The 13,798-nt window shown below is 38.0% G+C and overlaps 1 long non-coding RNA gene across 2 annotated transcripts in view; it reads left to right on the forward strand.

Moving 5' to 3' along the window:
- The first annotated feature begins 453 nt into the window (after positions 1 to 453).
- The window catches only part of LOC134484426 (uncharacterized), a 42,071-nt gene continuing 28,726 nt past the window's right edge, over positions 454 to 13,798 (forward strand). Inside the window, exon 1 of one of the 2 annotated variants that reach the window (XR_010061882.1) lies at positions 454 to 655. This is a non-coding gene — a long non-coding RNA (uncharacterized LOC134484426). Of the gene's footprint in view, positions 656 to 2,712; positions 2,983 to 13,798 lie in introns of those variants that run through there. The other variant, XR_010061883.1, reaches the window with a different exon arrangement.

The raw sequence follows: 13,798 nt of genomic DNA on the forward strand, positions 1-13,798 counted from the left end.
GATCACATTTGTAATACAATATTCAATAAATTAAAGGTCTATAGGGAAAATACTGCCCGTTGCGAAACAGAGAAAACCTAGAAAATTGAACTGTATGTCACAGGAATAATCCTGGGAGTATAAATATTATCTAGAAGAATCACCTCCACTCCATCTTCCTAAATCTTTTCTACCCGTGACGTGCCCCAGACTAACTTTCACCATTCAGAGCATTTAACCACTAATGAAGAAAAGAGAAGTATCTAACTTTATAGAGAGATGGAGTACGTAAATGTTTCCACTGTGACACAAGAGACTCTCCTGGAAAAGGCACTCTTGAAACTGGTCAATGTAAGGAAAGCTGTTCAGCATGTAGGCCATGGGCGTTCTAAGAGACATTATCATTAGGTCCTCTCTGAAAAATCTCTTGTAACCTAGAGAGCCCTAGCTCCTTTTGTGAGGTCACAAGTGTTGTCCTGATAGCATCTGCCTCTCAGATATTTCTTCAGTACCCCTAGAGCTTACTAATTGGCCTTTAATTCAGAATAAACAGACATTTTTGAAGGGAGAACAAAGAGGATGAAGAAATCAGAGATGTGCAAAGAAAGCTTCCCTTCTGTTTTGGTATCAAAAAGGAAGAATTACCTGGTCCATTTGAGAGCTCAGTGAGTCCGGGGTAGGTGTTTAGTGGGTTTCCTGAAGAGACAGCCTTCATCTCAGCTTTCCACATATGGGAATGAGGACATGGGAGCCTCTCAAAATCATCTGGACTTACCTGTTCTTATGGTTCCTGGAAGTCAGAGAGTTTATATCATTCATTTCTTTATTCCAAAAGCCAAGGGATGGAAAGGGCACAGTTGTTTTCCTGAGAGTGCATGGCCTTTATTCTTTTTGACAAGAAGAAAAGGGACTTAAAGAACACGGGAAGGACAAGTTTTGTAACCCTAGCTCTGTGTAAACTCCTCCATGCTTTAGATTCCTATAGTGCAGTTTGTGCATGACCCTGATATCTGGGATAGAGAAGAGCTTCTATTTGAAACATCATCATCTCAGTCCTTCAACTATTATTTCTATGACTGTCATTACCTGATAGTGACTCATTAGATTTCTGAGTCAATAGCTGTAATTAGCTGGTAGTTTTCTCTTCTTTTATTTCTTATATCTTTTATTTTTTACAAATTTTATTTCTTTTTTTAAAATGTATATTTATATATTTATATTTAAAATATTGTTTCCTTTTAGAATTTCCTCCCGTAAGATCCCTAACAGGTCCCTCTCCACTTCTTCTATAAACCATCCCATTACTGTCCCTTCACATTCCCTTTAAATGCAAGTCAAACCAAGGGAGGACCAAGGGCTTAACCTTCCTTTGGTGCCCAACAAAGCCATCCTCTACTACAAATGCAGTTGGAGCCTTAGGTCTTTCCATTTTCCACCTTTGAATATTGGTCTCGTACCAGAAAGATCTGGTTCATTGGCATTTTTGTTCTTATGGGTTGAAACCCTTTTCAGCTCTTATTATCCTTTCTCAGAATCTACCAACTGGAACTCCATTTCCAGTTTACTGGTTTGCCATTGACATTCACTTTTGTATTTGACATGCTCTAGCTTTGTCTCTCAGGAAATATCTATATCTGTTTCCTGGCAGAATGCATTTCTTAGCTTCATCAATGTTATCCAGTTTTGGTGGTTGAATATATTTATATTCATATATATATATATATATATATATATATATACACATATACATATATATGTATATATGTATATATATGTATAAAGTGTATATATATATATATATATATATATATATATATATATATATATATATACACTTTAGGTGCTTCCTACACCTATTAGGTTAGGTGGAATGATTACATGGATTCTGCACAAATAGGTCAAGAATGTAGAGTTTGCAAATGAGTATATCAAAGAGACTCCCTCCTGTACTTATGAAGGTATTGAGTTGAGGTTTCACTGTTCCTCAAGTCTTTCTTCCCCCTGCCCATGCTCCTGTTTCTTATATATGACATTAAGGAAGAATCATGGCAACACATCTAAAACCTTCAAGTCTGGCCATGGGAACACAGGAAGTAGATAGTGTAGTACAGATATCAAATGTGAATAGAGAAACGAATTGTATACTCCATGTGGTCCTTTGCTTTATTGATGTTGGTAATTTTTGAATAACATAAGGATTTGGGAATTTATAATTGAAGTAGGTACACCATAATTACACTGTTATTCTCAGTCTATAGATGGGACCACTTTGTTTCCAAAATCATAGCAGAGAATGGAATTTGAAAACAGAATTTTTGAGTACATATTCAGGAATATTTATAATGTCCCCTATGAAGGAATGTACAATAGGAAAGTGAAATACAATATTCATTCAACGAAAGTTGTGTAGGTAAAGTACTGGCCTTTATAAAATTAAGAAAACCTAGAAAATTGAACTGTATGTCACAGGAATTGACCTGGGAATAAAAATATTATCCAGAAGAATCTCCTCCACTCCAAGTTCCTAAATAATTTCTATCCATGCCAAGCCCCTGACTCATTTTCTCCATTCAGAAGTCACTAGCTTTAGAGAGATGGAGAACGAAAGTTTCCACTGTGTCACAGGAGACATACCTAAATTGTCACCCTCAAAACTGGTTAATGTAAGGAAAGCTGTTTAGAGTCAGGCTATGGCAGTTCTCAGTGACAATATCATTAGGCTTTCCCTGAAAAATCTCTTGTATCCTTGAGAGCACTAGCTTCTTCTGTGATGTAATAAGTGTTGTCCTGACTGCAAATGCCTCTCAGATATTACTTCAGTACCTATAGGTTTTACTAATTGGCCTCAAATTCAGGGGAAACAGTCATTAGGGTGGGAGAACAAAGACGATGAAGAAATCAGAGATGGGGAGAACGAAGCTGGTCTTCTGTCTTGGTATAAAAGAAGGAAGAAATACATCATCCCTGAGAAATCTCACTGAAGCCTTGGTAGGAGTGGAATATGTAAGTTGAAGAGATAGAATTGATCTGATCCTTCCACACATGGGATCAGGAGCTGGGAGCCTCTCAGAAGAATCTGGACTTCCCTGCTTCTAATGGTTCCTGGAAGTCAGAGAGTTTATATCATTAATTTCTTTCCCCCAAAAGCCAGGTGTTTGGAAGGACACTGTTCTTTTCCTTAGAGCTCATGGATTTTTGTTCTTATTGCCCAGAAGAAAATGGTCCTAAGGAAGAAGTGAAAAATAAGTATACTTTCCTCAGCTCAGAGTAAACTCCTCAAGTATTTGGATACTTATAGAGCAGTAAGTGTCTGATACTGGTATTTGGGAGAGAGAAGTGCTCCAAATTTGATCTTCATCATCTCAATCTTTCCACTAGTATTATTCTGACTATAAATCCCTGACAGGAACCCTTTGGATTACTGACTCAATAGGTCTGATTAGCTGCTAATTATCTTTTGGTTTTTTTTCCTTTTTTTTAGCAAATTTTATACCTTTTTTTTTTTTGGTTCTTTTTTTCGGAGCTGGGGACCGAACCCAGGGCCTTGCGCTTCCTAGGTAAGCGCTCTACCACTGAGCTAAATCCCCAGCCCCTTATATACCTTTTTTAATTGGATATTTCTATATTTACATTTCAAATGTTATTTCCTTTCCCAGTTTCCTGTCCTTAATATTCCTAACTGATCCCCTTATCCTTATCTATAACCTTTACTGTGCTTTGACATTCCCTTGAACTAGGGAGAACCAAGGGCTTCTCCTTCCATTGATGATCAACATCGCCATACTCTGCCACATATGCAGTTGGAGTCACAGGTCTGTACATAAACAGTCATGGAATATTGGTTTAATACCAGAAAGCTCTGGTTAATTGAACTTGTTGTACTTTTGGGGGTTGAAAGCCCATTCAGCTCTTGTAATCCTTTCTCAACATCTACAAACAAGGGGTCTGTATTCAGTTCTCTGGTTTGCCACGAGCAATCACTTCTGTATTTGACATGCTCTAGCTGTGTCTCTCATGAAAGATCTAAAACCATTTATTGGCAGAATGCAATTTTATCTTCATCAATCTTATCTAGTTTTTGTGCCTGATATATATATATATATATATATATATATATATATATATATATATACACATATATATATATACATACATACATATATATATGAATACATACATACATATATATATGTGAATACATACACACACATATATACATATATACATATATACATACATATATATATATATATATATATATATATATATATATATATATATATACTTTTGGTGGATCCTACAACTAGGAATTTTGGTTTAATATTTGGATGGATTCTGCATAACAAGGTGAAGACTATAGGATCCTCAAGTGACAATTGCAAATAGACTCCCTCCTGTTTTTTATAACCTATTGAATTTGAGGTTTCATTGGCCACAAGCCATTCCTATCACTGCCCATCACTCAGAAACTGATGTGTGGCCTGAAGAAAGAATCATGGTAAAACATCCAAAACCCTCAAGCCTATCCCTGGGAACACAAAAAGGTAGATATTAGAGGACTGATATCTAATAGAACTTCAGAACCACATTCTTTACTCCATGTTGTCCTTTGCTTTACTGATGTCTTGTAATTAATGGATAAAATATGGATTTGGTAGTTGATCATTAGAAGTAGGTACACAATATTTCCACTCTTATATTCACTCTATAGCTGAGCCACGTTTGATACCAAATTCATTGCAAAAAATGGAATTTGAAAAATGAAATTTTGAGTACACATGCAGGAACATATATAATGTCCCCTGTCAATGAATTTACAATCAGAAAATATAAAACAATATTCACTCAATTAAAGTTCTGTAGGGAAAATACTGGCACCAGCGAAACAGGGAAAACCCAGGGAATTGAACTTTATGTCACAGGATTTGACCGGAGAATAAAATTAATCTCCAGAAGAATATCTTTCCTTCTGTGTTCCTAGATCTTTTCTACCCATGACGAGCCCCTGACTAACTTTCTTCATTCAGAGCATGTAATCACTAATAAAGCAGAGAGAAGGCTCTAGCTTTAGAGAGATGTAGCATGTAAATGTTTCTACTGTATCACAGGAGACACTACTGGAAAGTGCACAACCAAATCTGGTCAATGCAAGGAAGCTGTTGAGCAGGTAGGCTATGGCAGTTCCATCATCATTAGGCCCTCCTTGAAAATTCTATTGTGTCCTGGAGAGCCGTAGCTTCTTCTGTGATATCACAAGTTTTGTTTTGACAGCAACTACCTCCTTCCATATGTCTATGGTTTAGTAATTGGCATCTAATTCAGAGTAAAGAGCGATTTGGGAGAGAAAACAAATAGGAAGAAGGGATCAGAGATGGGGATGAGGAAGCTGGCCTCTTGTCTTGGTATAAAAGTAAAGAAGAAATAAGTGGTTTTTGGAAAACACCCTGAGCAGATGGCTTTAGTTCTTTTGTTCTTCTATGGGTTAACCGAGCTCTTGGAGAAGTTGGTGAACATCCTAAAGACCTTTTGGCAGATGGTAAAGTTTCTAGACACCCCTTTTTGTATTTCAATGATCCTAGGGATTGTATGACTAAAGGTAATTGTTTCCTAGGATGAGTGCTAGAGCAAGATAGATTTTTAGGTGCTTTAAAAGACATGGAATTTTTCTGATATACTTGGACTAATGGCACAAGGTCTAAATGATTTTTTTTCGATGTGGACTTTCCCTCAGACCTTTGATAATATAAAAAAAAGCGTTTTATATGTTTGAAGTCTAATTTGCACAATGACAAACCACTTTGAGCATGGAGAACACTTTCTGGAGCCCTAGAGAGGAGTGAAGAAATTCTCTGAAACCCTAGGGTAGACGGTGAACATGCCTTTTTTGTAGAAGGAGGAGTTACTTGAGCATCTTGGGACAATATGGAATGTCCAGCAAGTCCTTTCAAAAAATGGCATCTTTGCACAATTCCTTCATATTTTTTGGAAATTCCATGGCCCTTTGGACAGATGGAGAAGGTTAGGACTCACCTGAGGAGAAAATGTAGCTTTTGCTGTCTCTTTGGCTGCAGAAGATGGCACAAGATCCCTTTTGGCAGAAGGGGGATGTTTGAAACTATCTTCTTTAGAGGAAATTTCTCAAAACTACATCAGAAGGATCAAATCTTAACCTTTTTTTTTATAGAAACTGGATGCCTGTGGTTCACTTTGGTAGAGGGAGAATGTCGCCTCTTTATCCCCAGAGTGGACATGTTAAATAAATCTACTTAGGTATATGGGGATAGTTCTAAAACATGCTGTTCAGATGCAGTAGATCCTAAGACATCCTTCTCAGATGAGGAAGGTCTTAATGTACCGTGTATACGTGCAGAATCCTTACTGTGATATCAGAATGGAGAGTATGTATTAGAGCTACCTCTGAAAATGTGACCTCTCCCTGAGCATCATAGACATATTCTAGATATTGTTTTGTAACTGTGTAAGTTCCAAGAGAAATTTCTTCTGCTGGAGAAGTGGAAACCGACTTTCCTATAGAAGTGTCAGGTTCCCTAGCCTGCTTGAGAGGCAAAACAGGCTCCAAAGCCCCTTCAGAAGATGAGGTAAAATCCAGAGCTTTTGAGGTATTTGGCAGATGTTCTGGGTCTGCTTGTGGGTATAAAGAAGGAATGGCAATCCTTTCTGAATATTTGGAAGAGTGTGCAGCATCTTCTGTAGTTGGGGAAGATGGCTGATTTTGAGGAGATAAGGAAGTTCCTATAGCCTACTGTGGAATTTGTGGAGGTCGTATTCATTCTTTTACACTAATGGAATACAAGGAATCCCTTTCATCAGTTGTCGAGGATGCTACAGACTCTGGTGTTCACATTTCATGGTTCACATATGTTTGGGTCCATAAACTTCTCTACAGATGGAATCTGTCCTAGAATATCTTTTGTATATGTGTCACATCCACAAGACATTTCTAAAGATGTGGCTATGGGTAGACCTCCTTTTGTAGAAGTTTCTTGTCCCACAGTCTCTTTATGAGATAGAGTAATACTCAGAGAATACTGCTCAGTTTTGGGAAGTTCTAGCATCTCTGATGTATATGTGGAAAATTTTGGAGCCTCTGCTTTCAGGACAGAACGACTGAGAGTCCCCTGAGGAGGTAGGGGATATTTTATCTTCTCTGCACATTGTATAAATATGGAGTCTGCATGGCTCATTGACAGTGTGTTTTGATAAACTTGGCTTTTTGGGGCCTAATGGGATGTCAGGAGGGTCCCTTCAGTGGTAGAGGATATTTGAATAATTCTCTATTATATAGGGACATTTGAAGTACTGGGGGATATGGTGAGGCTGCTAGAACATATTTTTTATGTGCAGAAGGCACAGGAGTTCCATCGGTGGATTCAGAAATTTCTACCACATCTTGCGTGGGTGTGGAACTCTCAAGAGCCCCTTCTGAAACTGCCAATGGTCCTTGATCTAATGGTGTACATGCAGAAAATTTTGTCTCTTCTTGGGCTGGTATGTGTTTTATGAGGTTCACTTGGGTATTTGTAACTGTATTTTGTATGCCTTGGATCATAAGTGATGATTTAAGCGCATTTTTAATAGTGGAGGACTTTGAATGTCCTCTTGGCTTAATAGGGTAGTTCTGCAATCCGCTTTGTCAGCAGAATCAGGTTTCAAACTCATTTTACCCGAAGCAGATTTCATAAGCACGTTGGTGGAGATAGGGCACATCTTTGACTGTCTTTGTGAATGGACAGAGCTCTCTGCCCTGCTTTGGCAGCTGGCAAAGGTATTAAAGTCTCTTCTGGAGAAGGGGCAGGACTTATTCCACTTGTGGAATATGAGAAATCACTGAGATTACCTTTAAGAGAAGAAGATTTCCAGCCCTTTTTTTTCTGATTGGGCCTGTTGTACCTCCCCTTAACCAGAGGCGTCTTCTCAAACAAAATTTGGAGGAGAACTGGAAAGACTGAGGACCTGTAAGATAGGGAGTGAACATTTGAAATCCTTTGGAAAGTCTGTGGGACAAGAGCTGAACACCCAGAAGAGTGTGCAATACTGAGACCTCAGCGAGGAGATCCTGCTACTTCTTCCCACATGTGCTCAGATCCCTAGCCCAAGAGGAAACTGCATAGTGCCACTGGATACATGAATATAGGAGCAGTCAATCTGCAGGAGCCCTGCAGTCCAAACTGCAGCTGAATCTGAACTTGTCCAAACAGTATTCTACACCCAAATGTCATGAGGGGTGGGGAAGTATTACACTGTCAGAGGGGCAGAAACCCGTGAGAACTCTGCTCAAATTCCTGACTCAAGAAAAAAACACCTAGCTCCATCTGGGCCTCCTGTGCATAGGAACCTAGGAGCAGTAGGGTCAAGACACTTCTGGTTGCAGCCCTTATGGAAAGCTGAAAATCAGCCCAACAAGTGAGTTCAGGCCTGAGAGAAGAGGTGATTCCAACTTTTCTGCTTGAAGCGAGCTCACTGGTTGACTCAGGACATGCAAAGGCAGAACTCCTCTGGGATCAGGCATTTCCAGTTTCTAGCTGGCTCCTGAACCTTGCTGATTCCAGCACAAAGCTCCCTTCTCCTAGAAACTGTGGGAGAGAGAGCTGATCACCCAGGAGTGTGGGCAATACTGAGCATACAATGCACACAGACTACCACTTCTGCCCACAATTACCCACATCTCTGGCCCAAGACAAAATTGCATAGTTTCTCTGGAATAGAGGAGGAGTAAATCTACTGGAGCACCATGTTCCAGACTGTGCCTGGATCGGAACTGATCTTGTCAAACAGCTCCCTGTACCCAAATCATGATGGTGGGGTAACTAGAGCCTCAAAGAAGCAGACACTCCTGGGAAATCAGAGGAGACTACTCTCTGCCCAGATTCCTGACTCAAGAGGAAAACACCTTGTACCATCTGTGCCCCCTCCCCCCACAGAGGGACCTAGGAGAAGTATGGGAAGTTCCTTCTGGTTCCCGCCCACAGGGACAGCTGAAAGTAAGTAGACAGGAGCAACTACATGCCTGAGAGCAGAATACTCTGTTCCCTTAACTGGGTAAAAGAAAACAGGAAAACAGGTCTACAGCAGCCCTGACACACGAGCCTACAGGACGGTCAAGCCACTGTCAGAAAGAGCAAGACAAGCTAATTCCAGAGACCACCTGATGGCCACAGGAAAGCACAGGAACACAAACAACAGAAACCAATACTACTTGGGCTCAACAGAACCCAATTCTCCCATCAAAACAAACACTGGATATCTAAACACACCAGAAAAGGAAGATCTAAATTTAATTTCACATTTATCATGATGATGGAGGATGTTAAGAATAGTAACTCCCTTAAGAAAATGCAGGACAATAGAAAAAACTGAAGTAAACAAATATAATGCAAGAAAGAGGGAACACAAAACTACCTTAAAGAACTACTTGAAAAACAGCATAACAGGAGAAGGAAATAAACAAAACCACCCAGGAGTTAAAAATGGAAATAGAAACAATAAAGTAAGCACAAGGAAGATAACCCTGGAAATGGAAAACCTAGGACAGAGACCAGGAGTCATAGAAGTGAGAATCACCAACAGGATAAAAGACATAGTAGACATAATCTAAGGAGCAGAAGAATCACACAACTGTCAAACATAATGTAAAACTGAAAAGACCTAGCTCAAAACATAAAGGATATCCAGGACAGAATGAGAAGATCAAACCTAGTCTTAACAGGTATAGAAGAAAGTGAAGACTGTCAACATCAAGGGACAGTAATATCTTCCCTAATCTAAAGAAAGAGTTGCCCATAAACATACACAAAGCCTACAGAACTCCAAATAGATTGGACCAGAAAAGGATATTCTCCCATCACATAATAGTCAAAACACCAAATGCACAAAACAAATAAAAATGTTAAAAACTGTAAGGAAAAAGGTCAAGTAATATATAAAGGCAAAGTTATCAGAATTAAATCAGAATTCTTTCCAGATACTATGAAAGTCAGAAGATCATAGACAGATGTCATACAGACACTAAGAGAATAAAAACACCATCCCAGGGTACTGTATCCATCAAAACTCTCAATTAACAAAGACGGAGAATCCAAGATATCCCATGACAAAACGAAATTTACACAATACCTTTCTACATATCTAGTCTTATAAAGGACACTAACTGGCAAGACCGAACACAAGGATTCAAGTAAAACCATAGATAAAGCAAGAAATTAGTCTTTTCACAACAACACATAGAGAAGAGAAGCACACAAACATAAACTAACCTCCAATTATGTAAATAACAGAAAGTGACCATCACTATTCCTTAATATCTCCAACATCAATAGACTCAATTCCTCACTAAAAATACACAGATTGACACACAATATGTAATGAGGACCCAGCATTTTGCACTACAGGAAACACACTTCAGAGACAAAGACAGACACTACATCAGAGTAAAAGGCTGGAAAACAATTTTTCAAGCAAATGATCTGAAGAATATATAAAATCGACTTTCAACCAAAAGTCATCAAAAAGCATAAGGAAGGACACTTCATATTCGTCAAGGGAAAAATCCACCAAGATGAACTCAAAATCATAAATGTCTATGCTCCAAATACAAGGGCTCCTACATACACATAAGAAACCTTACTAAAGATCAAAGCACATATTGCACCGCAAAAAATAATAGTATAAGATTACAACACCCCATTCTCATCACTGGACAGATCACAGAAGCAGAAATTAAACAGAGATATAGACAGACTAGCAGAAGGTATAAACCAAATGGACTTAACAGATATTTACAGAACATTCTATCCTAAAACAGAAAGATAAACCTTCTTCTCACAGCCTCCTGGCACTTTCTCCAACATTAATCATATAATCAGTCAAAAAGCAGGCCTCAAAGCATACAGAAAGATAGAAATAATCCAACGCATCCTATCAGACCACCATGGGCTAAGGCTGTTCTTCAATAAAAATTAGGAAAGAACGCCCACATATACATGGAAGTTGAACAATTTTTTTACTCAATGATAACTTGGTCAAGGAAGAAATAAAGGAAGAAATTAAAGACTTCTTAGAATTCAATTAAAATGAAGGTACAACACACCCAAACTCTTGGAACACAATGAAAGCTGTGCTAAGAGGAAAACTCATAGCTCTGAGTGCCTGCAGAAAGAAACAGGAGAGAGCATACATCAGCAGCTTGACAGCACACCTAAAAGCTCTAGAACAAAAAGAAGCAAATACATGCAGGAGTAGTAGAAGGCAGAAAATAATCAAACTCAGGGCTGTAATCAACCCAGTAGAAAAAAAGGGACCATACAAAGAATCAACAGAACCAATACCCTATTCTCTGAAAAAATCAACAGGATATATTAACCCATAGCTAGACTAAGCAGAGGATACAGAGAGTGTGTCCAAATTAACAAAATCAAATATTAAAAAGGGAGACAGAACAGCAGAATCAGAGGAAATTAAAAAAAATACTGTACTACAAAAGCCTAGGTTCAAAAAACTTGAAAATCTGGAAAAAAAAAGACAATTTTCCAGACAAATACAAGATACCAAACCTAAATCAGGAAAAGATAAACCATTTAAACAACCCATAACTCCCAAAGGAATACAAGCAATCATCAAAACTCTCCCACCCAAAAAGAGTCCAGGATCAGATGGGTTTAGTGCAGAAATCCATCCAAAATTCATTGAAAAATTCATAACAATACTGTCCAAACTATTCCATAAAATTGAAACAGATGGAGTACTACCAAACTGCTTTCATGAAGTCACAATTTCTCTTATAACTAAAACAAAGAAAGACTCAACAAAGAAAGATAACTCAGACCAATTTATCTTATCAATATCAACACAAAAATACTCAATAAAATTCTGGCAAACATATTCATACAACACATTAAACAATCATCTACTATGTTTAAGTAGGATTCATCCCAGGCTTGCAGGGATACTTTAATATACAGAAAATAAACAACATAATTCACTATATAAACTCCAAGATAAAAACCACATGATCCTTTCATTAGATGCTGAGAAAGATTTTGACAAAATTCAACATCACTTCATGAAAAAAGTCCTGGAAAGCACAGGAATTTAAGGCCCACACCTAAACATATACAGCAAATCCGTAACTAACATTAAACTAAGTGGAGAGAAACTTAAAGCAATCACACTGAAATCAGGGACTGAACAAGGGTGCCCACTCTCTCACAACTTATTCAATATAGTTCTAGACATCTTAGTCAGAGCAAGCAGACACTGAAGGAGGTCAAAGGGATATAGATTGGAAAAGAAGAAGTTAAAATAGCACTGTTTGTAGTTGATATGATTGTATACTTAGTGACCTCAAACATTCCACAAGAGAATTACTAAGCCTGATGAACAATTTCAGCAAAGTGGCTGAGTATAAAAATAACTCTGCACAAAGCTAAACAAGCAGAGAAAGAAAGTAGGGATATGACACCCTTCACAATAGCCCCAAATAATATAAAATGTCTTGGGGTGACATTATCCAAGTAAGTAAAAAATATGAGCATATGAGCAGAACCTCAAGTCTCTGAAGAAAGTGAAGGAGATTTCAGAAGATGGAAAGATCTCCCATGTTCATGGACTGGCAGTATTAATACAGTAAAAATGGCCATTATATCAAACGCAACCTACATATTCATTCCAATCCCCATCAAAATTCCAATCCAATTCGTCAAAGATTTAGACAGAACATTCATTAATTCATCTGGAATAAAAAAAAAAACACAGAATAGCTAAAACTGTCCTCAACAATAAAAGGACTTCCATGGGAATCACTATCCCTAAACTCAAGCAGTATTACAGGGCAACAGTGATAAAAAAAAAAAAAAAAAAAAAAAAAAAAAAACTGTATGGCGTTGTGACAGAGGCAGGCAAATAAACCAGTCGAATAGAATTGAAGACCCAGAAATGAACCCCTACAACCATGGTCACTTAATTTTTGAGAAAGAAGTCAAAACCATCCAATGGAAAAAAAGACAGCATTTTCAGCATGTGGTGCTGGTTCAACTGTGGGTCAGTATGTAAAAGAATGCAGATCGATCCATTCTTACTGCCCTGTAGAAAATATAAGTACAACTGGATCAAGGACCTCCACTTCAAACCAGATACACTCCAACAAATAGAAGACAAAGTGTGGAAACATCTCAAACACATGGGCACTGGAGAAAATTTTCTGAACAAAACACCAAAGGCTCATGTTCTAAGATGAAGAATCAACAAATGTGATCTTAAAAAAACTGAAAAACTTCTGTAAGGTACAGGACACTGTTGTTAGAACAAAATGGAAACCAATAGATTGGAAAAAGATCTTTACCAATCCTACAACTGATAGACAGCTTATATCCAAAATATACAAAGAACACATGAAGTGAGACTACAGGGAGACAAATAACCATTTGAAAATGGGGTTCAAAGCAAAACAGAGAATTCACAGCTGAAGAATATCAATTGGCAGAGAAATACCTAAAGAAATATTCAACAACTATAGTCATAAGGGAAATGCAAATCAAAACAACCCTGATATTCCACGTCACACCAGTGAGAATGTCTAAGATCAAAAACTCAGGTGAGAGCAAATGCTGGAGAGGATGTGGAGAAAGAGGAACACTCCTCCATTGTTGGTGGGATTGCAGACTGATATAACCATTCTGGAAATCAGTGTAGAGGTTCCTCAGAAAATTGGACATTGAGTTATCTGAAGACACAGCTACACCTATCTTGGGCATATTCCCAAAAGATGCCCCAATATATAACAAAGACATGAACACCACTATGT

This window comes from Rattus norvegicus, chromosome Y, assembly GCF_036323735.1.
Source record: "Rattus norvegicus strain BN/NHsdMcwi chromosome Y, GRCr8, whole genome shotgun sequence".
In the NCBI taxonomy this organism is placed as follows: domain Eukaryota; kingdom Metazoa; phylum Chordata; class Mammalia; order Rodentia; family Muridae; genus Rattus; species Rattus norvegicus.